The following is a 14,561-nucleotide window of genomic DNA, read 5'->3' as shown; positions in this document are numbered from 1 at the left end:
CCCCCCTCACATATACTAATGTGCCACAAACAGGAAGTTAATATCACCAACCATTCCCATTTTATTAAGGTGTATCCATATAAATGGCCCACCCTGTATATCTGTACACACAGCATTTGCAACGGACGGCCCCCATCAGGGCCCTCTATATTGGGTCCCATGTTTGGTAGGAATGCCGAGTGGTGTAGTGCGGCCTAAATGTCTCTTTATGTGTGTCACGGTGATCCTACCTGTATACAGCTGGACCCCAAGCTTTGGCTCCGAAGCAATAGATAAGGGGAATACTTGAGGAATTTGAGGAAAAAACTCGAGATGAAGTTCAATGCCAGCTTTACTTGAATAAATGTTTCTCCAAACAGTTTCATGCTTTGTCTTGGTTCCAGCAGGCTTTAGCATTAAACTGGCAGGCAAACTCAACTCTGTATATCTTTCTCTCACTCTGCTGTGTTGAAAAACTAAGGCCTCTTTCACACTTGCGTTGTCCGGATCCGGCGTGCACTCCACTTGCCGGAATTACACTCCGGATCCGGAAAAACGCAAGTGTACTGAAAGCATTTGAAGACGGAACAGTCTTCAAAATGCTTTCAGTGTTACTATGGCAGCCAGGACGCTATTAAAGTCCTGGTTGCCATAGTAGGAGGGGGGAGCGGGGGAGCGGTATACTTACAGTCCGTGCGGCTCCCGGGGCGCTCCAGAATGACATCAGAGCGCCCCATGCGCATGGATGACGTGATCCATGCAATCACGTGATCCATGCGCTTGGGGCGCCCTGACGTCACTCTGGAGCGCCCGGGGAGCCGCACGGACGGTAAGTATACTGCTCCTCCGCTCCCCGCTACACTTTACCATGGCTGCCAGGACTTTAGCGTCCCGGCAGCCATGGTAACCATTCAGAAAAAGCTAAATGTCGGCTCCGGCAATGCGCCGAAACGACGTTTAGCTTAAGGCCGGATCCGGATCAATGCCTTTCAATGGGCATTAATTCCGGATCCGGCCTTGCGGCAAGTGTTCCGGATTTTTGGCCGGAGCAAAAAGCGCAGCATGCTGCGGTATTTTCTCCGGCCAAAAAACGTTCCGTTCCGGAACTGAAGACATCCTGATGCATCCTGAACGGATTTCTCTCCATTCAGAATGCATTGGGATAATCCTGATCAGGATTCTTCCGGCATAGAACCCCGACGACGGAACTCTATGCCGGAAGACAAGAACGCAGGTGTGAAAGAGCCCTAACTTGGTGTCTTTGTTTCCTCTTTATGCTGCACTTCACTCTTGTAGTCGGACTTATGTTCAGCCAAAAAGTAGGTTAGAATCCTGGCAGCTACAACATGGAATCTCAACCAGGAAAAAATAGAACTGCCCCACCTCATTCTGGTAGCAAGCAGAACTGGCCCACTTCTGCCCAAAGTGGCAGAGAATAGAATGGTGAGTTCCATTGTATCTACCTATAGCTTTGCCGTGTTTGCTGCCACCTACTGGTGGACCAGGCAAATTAAACGAACAGTTACAACATTATTAGAAATGCACAGTTTTGAGGGACCTGGAAATAAATACATAGGTGACATACAGGTAAGACCATAAAAGATAGTGCAGGGTGCATGAGTGGTAACACCATACCTCACATATCAGTAAACTGCTGTATATATGATATATCTGTACCCATTGCACCTATTATACCGTATAATATTTGTAGTGTGTGTAATATATATATTTATAGCACCGTCGCATTTACAATCACAAAATTTGGCACAAAAGGTACATCATGTGTCCGGGAAAGTTTTAGGCCAGGTTTCAGCTCTCTAGGACATACCGTTCCTGAGATATTCCCAAAAAATGCAAATATGGCACATCACATGATATGGCACATCACATGACCTACATTAGCCAATAGAAGCCTGCAGGTCTTTCTCCTCATATCCGAAACTGCCATGCACACGGTTACATAACCCTTATCAGCCAATAGACGCTTGCAGGCCCATAGTCTCCACATACACACAGTTTTACATCAGGTTTCCATAACAACCAAGCCATTTTTCTTCACTGCTATAGGCCAGATTTAAAGGGGCAGGGTGCTGTGGATGACACTGTTAAGGGAGCAGAGTGCTGTGAGGTCACAGTTAAGGGGACAAGTGGGCTGTCCATTCAGGCCACCCTCAAAAGACGAACTTAAAAACTCTGCCCCCAGGTCCGCTTAGGCACGCCCCGACCCGGTTAGAACATGCCCCCTCACACTCCGCAGATGGGGATTGAAAAAAAATGGAGGTAAAAATCAACTTGTCTGCTGCAGGGATGGGAGGGAGGGTGACTTTCTCCCTGCAGCTCACACTCAGACAGCACAGTGCTGCTGTCTGAGAGTGAGATGTTCAAAAGGACATCCCTGTGTCCAGGCCCCACGCCAGATGAAGGACAGGGAGTCTGAAAATCCAGACTGTCCGGCCTAAAACTGGACCTCTGGCCACCCTAGGGGCAGGCTGCTGTGGAGGTCACAGTTAAGTGGATGGTCCGCTATGGAAGTCAGTGTTAATGGGCAGATTGCTGTAGAGGCAACTATTAAGGGGGTGGGGTGTTGTGGAAATCGCTGTTAAGTAGAAGGGGTACTGTGGAGGTCACTGATAAAGGGGTGAACCGCTGTGGAGGCCACTGCTAAGGGGGCAGGATGCTGTGGAAGTCTCGGTTAAGGGGGCATGGAACGATGGAGTTCACAGTTAAGGGGACGGCCCACTATGGAGGTCAGTGTTAAGGGGCGGGGTGCTGTAGAGGTCACTGTTAAGGGGGCGGGTTATTGTGTAAATCACTGTTAATGAGACGGGGTACTATGGAGCTCACTAATAAAGGGGCGTCCGCTGTGGAGGTCACTGTTAAGGGAGGAGAGGATTGTGGAGGCGACCATTAAAGGGTCAGTGGGGTATTGTGGCAGTCACTGTTAAAGGGGCAGTCAGTGAGAAGGCCACTGTTAAGGGGGCGGGGTACTGTAGATGTCACTGTTATAGTGGATATAATAGCATAGTAACATAGTATATAAAGGCCCGAAAAAAGACATTTGTCCATCCTGTTTGGCCTGTTATCCTGCAAGTTGATCCAGAGGAAGGCAAAAAAAAAAAAAAAAAAAAGTGATGTATAAGCCAATTTCCCCCACTTAAGGGGGAAAAAAATTCATTACCAACTCCAATCAGAATAACTCCCTGGATCAACGACCCCTCTCTAGTAGCTATAACCTGTAATATTATTACGCTCCAGAAATACATCCAGGCTCCTCTTGAACTCTTTTAGTGAACTCACCATCACCACCTCCTCAGACAGAGAGTTCCATAGTCTCACTGCTCTTACCGTAAAGAATCCTCTTCTATGTTTGTGTACAAACCTTCTTTCCTCCAGACGCAGAGGATGTCCCCTTGTCACAGTCACAGTCCTGGGGATAAATAGATGATGGGATAGATCTCTGTACTGACCCCTGATATATTTATACATAGTAATTAGATCTCCCCTCAGTCATCTTTTTTCTAAAGTGAATAACCCTAATTTTGATAATCTTTCAGGGCACTGTAGTTGCCCCATTCCAGTTATTACTTTAGTTGCCCTCCTCTGAACCCTCTCCAGCTCTGCTATGTCTGCCTTGTTCACTGGAGCCCAGAACTGTACACAGTCCTCCATGTGTGGTCTGACCAGTGATTTGTAAAGTAGTAGGAATATGTTCTCATCACGGGCATCTATGCCCCTTTTGATGCAACCCATTATCTTATTGGCCTTGGCAGCAGCTGCCTGACACTGGTTTCTACAGCTTAGTTTGCTGTTTATTAAAATTCCTAGGTCCTTTTCCATGTCAGTGTTACCCAGTGTTTTACCATTTAGTATGTACGGGTGACTTGCATTATTCCTTCCCATGTGCATAACTTTACATTTGTCAGTGTTAAACCTCATCTGCCACTTCTAGCAGGAAAGATGGCAGACACCAGGTCATTTTCTTTAGTCAAAGCTTGATTGTCATGGCCAGTATCATGGGATTCATTGCTTTGGTGATTCTTTACTGGCTTGGTGTGGACCGGTGTTGGGAAGTCCGGCTGGGTCACAGAGGCTGGAGGCAAAATATACTATATCCGCTTTTAGTCATATGGGAACCTGTCCCTCAAACCTGGTGACAGGTTCCCTTTAAATAGCCTGTCTCGTTAGTCGGTGTCTCGGATGTCTCGATGTACAGGCGCCGGGGGTGACGTGTTGTATGTGATAGCGTAGAAAAGGCAGTGCGCCGCTCGGTATGAGCGTGCGCATCTCACACCCATTACGTCCTGAGGGAAGTGCAGGCGGTGCGACGCTCAGTGTGAGCGCGCGCACTGCGCATGTGCCCGTGTCATCCTGAGGGTAGTGCTAGCAGAATGCCTGTAAAGTCCAGAACGCAGGCACAGAGGGGATCCTATACACCATTGTGCTTCCCTACTTGGTCTCCTGATGAACCTACTAACAAATTAGGGGAAACGCGACGGGACCTTTTTTTATTATCTATTTTGTTTTATTTTGCTTGGGACTTTCCGTCCTTGATTTGTTTGGCAGCATACGTACTGGGAACATTGGTCAGGCAGGGACTCCGTTATAGGGCACAGCCACCGACAAATGGGGCCGTCCCTTTCGGGGCGATTACTCCGATTTTAGGCAGGGACAGGATAGTGATTGAGGGACAGATTCCCATATGACTAAAAGCGGATACAGTATATTTTGCCTCCAGCCTCTGTGACCCAGCCGGAATCCCCAACACCGGTCCACACCAAGCCAGTAAAGAATCACCAAAGCAATGAATCCCATGATACTGGCCATGACAATCAAGCTTTGACTGAAGCAAAGGACCTGGTGTCTGCCATCTTTCCTGCTATTCAAATCTTCAGGACTGTGAGAAACCGCAAATGTGGTAATATCTATCTTAATGGTCATTTTTTATAATAATAGATTCAGTGACTTCTTTGCTTGCCTACCCTGTTCCATATTGTTCTATACCAGTGATTTTGCAATTGTAGAGACCCAAAAGTCCTTTTAAGGACTATTGTTGTATGTGGCAGCAATATATATTTTTAGTGCATCATGAGCTAAATAGCTTGCAATTGTTTGGCCGCTGCCGACAGCGACATTATCAGGGCTACATCTCCTGTGTAACGTGTGCGCAGCCTAAAAATATCTGTGACATCCAGTGTATTTTTTCCGTAGACGGTGTCCACTGCGGACAGTTACATTACCTGCGCTACATCTCCTGTGTAACGTTTGCACATCCCAAATAGCTGTGACATACAGTGTACTTTTTCCGTAGACGCTGCGGACAGCGACATCATCTGCACTACATCTCCTGTTTAACGTGTGCGCATACTAAAATTATCTGTGACATCCAGTGTATTTTTTCCATAGACGCTGCGGACAGTGACATTACCTGCGCTACATCTCGTGTATAATGTTTCCGCATCCCAAATATCTGTGACATTGTAATTTTTTCTTAGCCGCTGGTAACATCAGCGCCATTACCTGTCGTACCTCTCCAATATAATGTTAAACGCTGGTGACAGCAGCGACATTACCTGCGCTAGGCAATCAGATAACTTCCTGGATCAACGACCCATCTCTAGTAGCTATAGCCTATATTATATCTTCCAAAAGTTTTCTCTCCTTTTGACACTAGGCCGCGCATTATGGTAAGGTTGCTGGCAGGGTGTCATGAAACTGCCCCAGGCTTTGGAGAGTGTTGCACTGCCTCTGTTGGAACTGCTGTGTGTTCCCCTCGTCTCCCCTCCTCGGTTGCCAAAGGAACTACGTAATCTGCCGCCAGCGTTGTCAGCTGGAAATTTTTGGAGCAATTTTTCCACTGGCACTCCAATACACCCTTTATTACACATAAAGGAGGGCATCATACACCCCCTTGAAAAATTTATATTGATGGCCTGCTGGTGACCCTCTAAAACATTAGGGGCGAGGGCCTGTTGCTGATTCTACCATCTACATTATTAGGTGTGAGGGTCTGCTGCCGAGCTGACCATCTAAAAATTTAGGGGTGAGGGTCTGCTGCTGAGCTGACCCTCTAAAATATTATGGTTGAGGGCCTGCTGGTGACCCTCTAAAATATTATGGGTGAGGGCCCGTTCCTGACCCTCTAAAACATTAGGAGCAAGGGCAGCCTAATTAGCATGTTGATATGATGGAGGAGAAGGAGGATGAGAAAATGGAGATTTAACCATATACCCTTTTTAGTGGTGGAAGGGGTGCATGGGAATACAGTGTATAAAATACACCATAAAATCCACATTCAGAGTGTCTTTATGTTCAGCCGCTTGCCTCTTGTGGAGTAGAGAAGTCAGGGGCAATCCAGGGCTTGTTTATTTTTATAAGAGTCAACCCGTCAGCATTTTCAGTTAACATGCAGATGTGCTTATCAGTTATTATGCCCCCAACAGCACTAAATACCCGCTCTGACAAAACGCTGGCGGCGGGGCAGGCCAGCACCTCCAAGGTGTTGAGCGCCAGTTCGTGCCACGTGTCCAGCTTGGACATCAAATAGTTATAAGGCACACAGTGATCACTGAGGACGCTGACATGGTCTGCTACGTACTCCTTCAGCATCTTCCCAAATTTTTCCCTCCTTGTGACACTAGGCCGCGCATCAGGTTGAGGGTGCTGGCGGAAGTTATAAAAACTGTCCCAGGCCTTGGAGAGTGTTGCCCTGCCTCTTTTTGAACTTCTGTGTGTTCCCCTCATCTCCCCACCTCGGTTGCCCAAGGAACTACGTACTCTGCAGCCAGAGTTTTCAGCTGGAAATTTTGGGAGCAATTTTTCCACAAGGACCTCCTGGTATTGCACCATTTTGCTCGTCCTCTCCACCACAATTATGAGACATGAGAAGTTCTCTTTGTAGCAGGGGGTCGAGAAGGGTGAACAACCAGTAATCGGTGTTGGCCAAAATGCGTACAACGCGAAGGTCACAGGAAAGGCAGCATAACAAAGTCAGCCATGCGTGACATAGTGCCAACAGACGACTTCGCTGTCTTCATCATGAGGATGACTCACAATCTCCTCATCCTCTTCCTCCTCTACGGCCCATCCACGCTGAACAGATGGAATAAACCTGCTGTGGATACTACCTTCTGTAGCGGAGGCAACCGTCTCCTAATCATCATTATTATCATCCAATTCGCGCTAAGAAGATGAACGGAGGGTGTTCTGGCTATCACCCTGTGTACTGTCTTCCCCCATTTCCATATGCAAAGCGTCCACCTTCATTGTGAGCAGCGAGCGTTTTAGTAAACACAGAAGTGGGATGGTTACAGTAATAATAGCGGCATCATCTGTGTTGATTCCTCAAAGTTGCGTAAAACCTCATAGAGGTCAGACATCCATGCATGTGAAGAACGGAAGCTGACTGGAAAGGGGACGACCATGTTGCAGCTGGTATTCCACTACTGCCCTCTGCTGCTCACAAAACCTGGCCAACATGTGGAACGTCGAGTTTCAGCACGTGCTCACGTCGCACAACAGTCAGTGAGCTGGAAATTGCAAGCGCTGCTGCAGCGTTGCCAGACTGGCGGCAGCTGTAGATGACTATCAGAAATGGGCACACACGTGGCCTTCACCAGTAGCTCAATCAAATTAGGGTAGGTTTTGAGAAACCGCTGAACCACTAAGTTGAACACGTGGGCTAGGCATGGTATGTGTATGAGTTTGCCGAGCTCCAAAGCCGCCACCAAGTTACGGATATTGTCAGACACAACCATGCCTGGTTGTAGGTTGAGTGATGAGAGCCACAGCTTAGTCTGGTTTTTTATAGCCTGCCACAGCTCTGCGGCGGTGTGCTGTTAGTCACCTAAGCAAATTAGTTTCAGCACAGCCTGTTGCCGCTTTCCCACTGCAGTGCTACACTGCTTCCAGCTACTGACTGATGGCTGACTGGTGCTGCAAGATAATAATTCAGAGGTGGAAGTGGAGGAGGTGGAGAAGGAGAAGGGGGGGGGGGTTGCAGCCACTAACATAGGTGGTGGTTGAAACCCTGATAGAAGTGGGGCCCGCAATCCTTGCCGTTAGTATCACCTGTGCCATCCCAGGGTACAACTCTCTCCCTGCCTCCACAACGTTCACCCAGTGTGCAGTCATGGAAATGTAGCGTCCCTGGCCAAAAGCACTTGTCCATGTGTCAGTCGTTCAGTGGACCTTCCCAATATCTGTGTTGGTCAGGGCACGGGTGATGTTATGGGACACATGCTGGTGTAAGGCTGGAACTGCACACCATGAAAAATATTGGCAGCTGGGGACAGAGCACCCGCCATCAGGCTGCAGAAAGCCTCAGTGTCTACAAGCCAAAATGGCAACATTTTCAGAACCAGCAATTTGGAAAGATGGGCATTTAGTGCTTTGGCCTGTGGATGGGTGGCTGGGTATTTGCGCTTTCGTTCAAAGGCCTGGGGTACAAAGGGACAAAGGAAAGAAAAGACTAAAAATCCAAAGGATAAAAGCCACCGGCAACCTCACCAAATTACACTGGTTCAAATGGGACCTTGAGGCTAAGCTAAACCCAACCAAAACTATTAACAGTGGATCAACAAGATTCCTTTTTACACTGCAAAAGACTTTATTCTGTTTGATGTACCTACTGCAACTGGAACCAACATCAGTAAAAGTTGTGAGTTGTATCCTACCACTGCCTACTTCATTCTTACCATTGGTTGTACCACCATTAACGGTACTGGCATCACGACAAATACCATCAAGGGACTCAACAAGCACCCTAAGCACCCCTGACACCAAGGGCACCTCAACCTCCATCTTGGCTGATGCTTCCCTACCACAGAGCGTGCCCCGGAGGATTTCGTGCTGTCTTCCTCAACACTGTGCTGCCGGCCCAGGGAGGCTTTCTGCTAACCGTGAGTAAACCAATGAACTGTGTGTTATTATTTGGCCCCTCATCGGCCCACCGTGCACCTCACGTGTTGCCCCTGCGGTTCTGGCTGGCTGCACCAAGACTCTCCATTGTGGGTGGAAGGAGTATCAGGGTGAGGATTCTGTTGACCAGACTCTTGGCTACTGAGACTGAACTTTGTGGAAGACAGGGTGGTTCTTAACCGACTGGAAGCATTATCTGCTGCAATCCAACCGACCACCTGGTCGCACTGGTCTGACTTCGAGAGTGGTGTCCTGCGCCGCCCTGCAAACTAGCACATGAAGCTAGGTATCGTGGATGAGTGTGTTTCTTGTGCTCTGGCAGCAGGCACAGTTTCACCGCGCCCGGGGCCACGACAGCATGGTCACTTCCCCGTCCCTTACTGCTCACTTTGCGCATATCGAACCCATTAATGAATATTTGCTGGAAGCCGGTATATCAAACCCCTTAATCAATATTAGGTGGAAGCCGGTGTATCGTAGGCCTCAATCAATATCTGGTAGAAAGCCAGTATATCCATCCCCTCTATCAGTATTTTGTGGAAACAAGTATATAGAACCCCTTAATGAGTATTTGCTGGAAGCTGGTATATCAAACTCCTAATCAATATTTTGTGGAAGCTAATATATATAACCCCTTAATCAGTATTTTGTGGAAGCATGTTTATCGCACCCCTTAATCAGTTTTTTTGGGGGCGACAGGTATATCACACCAGTTGCAATTAGTTATTCCAATAGCGTTTGTCCCTCTATATAGCTGCGGTATCGCAGCAGAACCGCACACAACTGCTACACAATACAAATGCACTATAATATACTTTCTATGTTAGAAAGTATAATATAAGTATATTACACCCCTCAGTAAGTCATACCTATCTATAGCACACCTATACCAGTCCTTAAAAGGACTTTTGTGGCCCTATTATATAGCGTTTGGTGTCCCTAACAGCCTGTCCCTGCTCCACACAGCAACCTCTCCCTACACTGGCAAAAATCAGAATGTAAAACGGCTGCCAGATCAGGTTTATTTATAGGGTAGGGGGGTTGTCTAGGTGCTGAAACATCTCTATTGGCTGTCCTGTCCCACCTGATGGATGTGTCATAGGTCAAAGTTCTGCGCTATGCAAAATAATATGGCGCGTGCGAATATAGCCATATGTTCGAATGTTCACCGGGCGAACCGCAAGGCCATCTCTACAGGTAATGTCGCTGCCACCAGCAGCAAAAAAATTAGACTGAATGTCTCTGATATTTCGGATACGCAAACGTTATACAGGAGATGTAGCGCAGGTAATGTAATTGTCCGCAGCCGACATCTTCTACGGAAAAAGTACACTGGATGTCACAGATATTTTTAGGCTGCGCACGCGTTACACAGGAGATGTAACGCAGATAATGTCGCTGTCTGCAGCGGCCAAACAATTGCACACTATTTAGCATAGGTTGCGTTAAAAACATATATTGCTGCCACACACAATAGTCCTTAAAAAGGACTTTTGGGTCTATAACAAGTATAATAACTAAAATATTCCTATTTAACTCCCTACACTATGTCTCCCTTCTGCTCTCCACCTCTACCTAACTAATGCCCTATGCAGACGTCCGTGTCGGTTTTGGATCAGTGGTAACACGGACTGTGTTCAATCCGTGTTTTCTCCTGTGACAGATCCGTGTTGGGTCCGTGGGTCCGCTTTTTGCTGTCCGTGTTGCATCCGCGTTTCACTAACACTCAACAGCTGAAAAATAATTTTCAAAGAATCTCTTGTTAATGATCCGTGAAACACGGATGCAACACGAATGGCATCCGTGGTTTTCATGGATCCATCCATGGTAAAAAAAACGGACCCACGGACCATACTGAAACACTGATGTGTGATACACACATTAAAATGAATAGGGACTAGGGTTGAGCGAACCCGAACAGTAAAGTTCGGGTTCGTACCGAACTTTAGGATTTTTGGACCCCGGACCCGAACCCGAACATTTCCGTAAAAGTTCGGGTTCGGGTTCAGGGTTCGGCACTTTTTTGGCGCTTTTTGAAAGGCTGCACAGCAGCCAATCAACAAGCGTCATACTACTTGCCCCAAGAGACCATCACAGCCATGCCTACTAATGGCATGGCTGTGATTGGCCAGAGCAGCATGTGACCCAGGCTCTATATAAGCTTGAGTCACGTAGCGCTGCACGTCACTCTGCTGTTACAAGTGTAGGGAGAGGATGCTGCTGGACTTGTGATTTCAGGGAGAGAATAGGAGAGAATCTAACTCAGCGATCTACCGAGAAATAGTTGTGTGGGTGCAGGGCACTATCGTTTTACCCTGCCCTGAGGCCATTGACCAAAAAAAAAATAACTTTTAGAATTCTGTTAATTAGGTGGCGGCGGCCATTTTATGCAAGCTCAGTGCACCAGCACTGCATCTGAGCTTTTGGGACATTGCAAATCACAATTTTTTTTGGGGAAAACTACAACATCTGGATTAGTGAGTGTGCAATTTAAGGTAGAAATGCACCTGGGGTTTTAAAAACACACAATTTTTTTCAAAAAACTGTATTTTCCACATCTGCAAGTGTCAAATTCAAGTTTAATATATACAGCTTTCATATTCTGTTACCAAAAAAAAACTTTTTGGGCAATCTACAACATCTGTATTAGTCAGTGTGCAATTTAAGGTAGAAATACACCCATCATTTTCTGTGGTTTGAAAAACACACTTTTTTTTCCCAAAAAACAGTTTTTTCAGGATCTGCAAGTGTTAAATTCAAGTTTAATATATACAGCTTACATATTCTGTTACCAAAAAAAGACTATTTTGGCAATCTAGAACATTTGTATAAGACCTCATGCACACGACCGTATTTTGTTTCCGTGTCCGTTCCGTTTTTTTTGCGGATAGGATGTGGACCCATTCATTTCAATGGGTAAGCAAAAAACGCGGACAACACACCGTGTGCTGTTTGCATCAGTATGTCCGTTCCGATGCTCAGCAAAAAAAATAGTGCATGTTCTATTTTTTTCTAGTTTGCGGACAAGGATAGGCATTATTACAATGGATCCGCAAAAAAATACGGAAAGTCATCCATTTTTTTGCGGATCTAGCGGACTGCAAAACACATACGGTTGTGTGCATGTAGCCTTAGTCAGTGTGCAATTTAAGGTAGAAATACACCCATCATTTTCTGGGGTTTTAAAAACACACTATTTAAAAAAAAAAGGATTTTCCAGATCTGCAAGTGTTAAATTCAAGTTTAATATATACAGCTTTCAAATTCTGTTACCAAAAAAATACTCTTTTGGCAATATACAACATCTGGATTAGTCAGTGTGCAATTTAAGCTAGAAATATACCCATCATTTTCTGGGGTTTGAAAAACTAACTTTTTTGACAAAAAACACTTTATTCAGGCCTTGCAGCATCAGCACATTTGAAATTACAGGCTTATATACTGCTGTCAAATTCAGTTGTTAAACAAACACTCGTTTGGGCACAAAATATTTAGTTGGCAGCCTTTGATGTAGATGTCATTGTGAGATACACCCTTAATACATTTGGGTTACATTCTGAGATTTTAAATACCGCCATTTGGTGCACCAATATTGAATTCAGGCCTACACTGGTTCAGGCCGTGTGAAATACCCCCACTACATACAGTGGTTTGAATCAGGCATTAGAAATACAGCCATTTGAAATACAGGCCTACAGTGGTTCAGACCGTGTGAGATACTCCCTCTACATACAGGGGTTTGATTCAGGGATTTGAAATACAGCCATTTGAAATACAGCCATTTTGGGCAAAGATATATTTACTTCAGGCCTACAGTGGTTCAGACCGTGTGAGATACTCCCTCTACATACAGGAGTTTAAATCAGGCATTTGAAATACAGCCTTTTTAAATACAGTCATTTTGTGCAAAGATATATTTACTTCAGGCCTACAGTGGTTTCAGACCGTGTGAGATACTCCCTCTACATACAGGGGTTTGAATCAGGCATTTGAAATATAGCCATTTTGTGCAAAGAAATCTTTAATTCAGACCTACACTGATTCAGGGCATGTGTGATCCCCCCTATACATACAGGGGTTTGATTCAGCCATTTGAAATACAGCCAATTGAAATACAGCCATTTTGTGCAAAGAAATCTTTAATTCAGGCCTACACTAATTCAGGGCGTGTGTGATTTCCCCTATACATAAAGGGGTTTGATTCAGCCATTTGAAATACAGCCATTTGAAATACAGCTATTTTGTGCAAAGAAATCTTTAATTCAGGCCTACACTGATTCAGGGTGAGTGAGATCCCCCTTATACATACAGGGGTTTGATTCAGCCATTTGAAGTACAGCCATTTGAAATACAGCCATTTGAAATACAGCCATTTTGTGCAAAGAAATCTTTAATTCAGGCCTACACTGATTCAGGGAGTGTGAGATCCCCCCTGTACATACAGGGGTTTAATTCAGCCATTTGAAATACAGCCATTTGAAATACAGCTATTTGAAATACAGCCATTTTGTGCAAAGAAATCTTTAATTCAGGCCTACACTGATTCAGGGCGTGTGAGATCCTCCTTTACATAAAGGGGTTTGATTCAGCCATTTGAAATGCAGCCATTTGAAAAAAAGCCATTTGAAATACACCCATTTTGTGCAAATAAATCTTTAATTCAGGCCTACACTAATTCAGGGCGTGTGAGATCCCCCCTATACATACAGGGGTTTGATTCAGCCATTTGAAATACAGCCATTTGAAATACAGCTATTTGAAATAAAGCCATTTTGTGCAAAGAAATCTTTAATTTAGGCCTACACTGATTCAGGGCGTGTGTGATCCCCCCTATACATACAGGGGTTTGATTCAGCCATTTTAAATACAGCCATTTGAAAGACAGCCATTTTAAATACAGCCATTTTGTGCAAAGAAATCTTTAATTCAGGTCTACACTGATTCAGGGCGTGTGTGATCCCCCCTATATATACAGTGGTTTGATTCAGCCATTTGAAATACTACCATTTTTAATACAGCCATTTTAAATACAGCCATTTTGTGCAAAGAAATCTTTAATTCAGGCCTACACTGATTCATGGCGTGTGAGATCACCCCTATACATACAGGGGTTTGATTCAGCCATTTGAAATATAGCCATTTTAAATACAGCCATTTGAAATACAGCCAATTTGAGCAAAGAAATCTTTAATTTAGGCCTACACTGATTCAGGGCATGTGAGATCCCCCTTATACATGCAGGGGTTTGATTCAGCCATTTGAAATACAGCCATTTGAAATACAGCCATTTTGTGCAAAGAAATCTTTAATTCAGGCCTCTACTGATTCAGGGAGTGTGAGATCCCCCCTATACATACAGGGGTTTGATTCAGCCATTTAAAGTTACAGCCATTTAAAATACAGCTATTTGAAATACAGCTATTTTGTGCAAAGATATTATCACGGTCGGCGTGGCTATCACATACGTGACACAGAGGGAGGGAACGAGGAAGGCCCTGCCCAAGTGAGAGGGAAGATGGTGACCCCTGACTCACCTGGCGGCTGGCACCTGGCTGCCCTGACGTCCCTAGACGGGTTCCTCACCCGTACGCCGATCACGTGCCTAAAGCCCTGGCTTTCCCTGAGCTGAGCCCTAGGTAGTGAACAGGGCGATGGGAACACTAGTC

This window comes from Bufo bufo, chromosome 1 (genome assembly GCF_905171765.1).
Source record: "Bufo bufo chromosome 1, aBufBuf1.1, whole genome shotgun sequence".
Taxonomy (NCBI): Eukaryota; Metazoa; Chordata; class Amphibia; order Anura; family Bufonidae; genus Bufo; species Bufo bufo.
Note: the sequence above shows the minus strand (reverse complement) of the source record.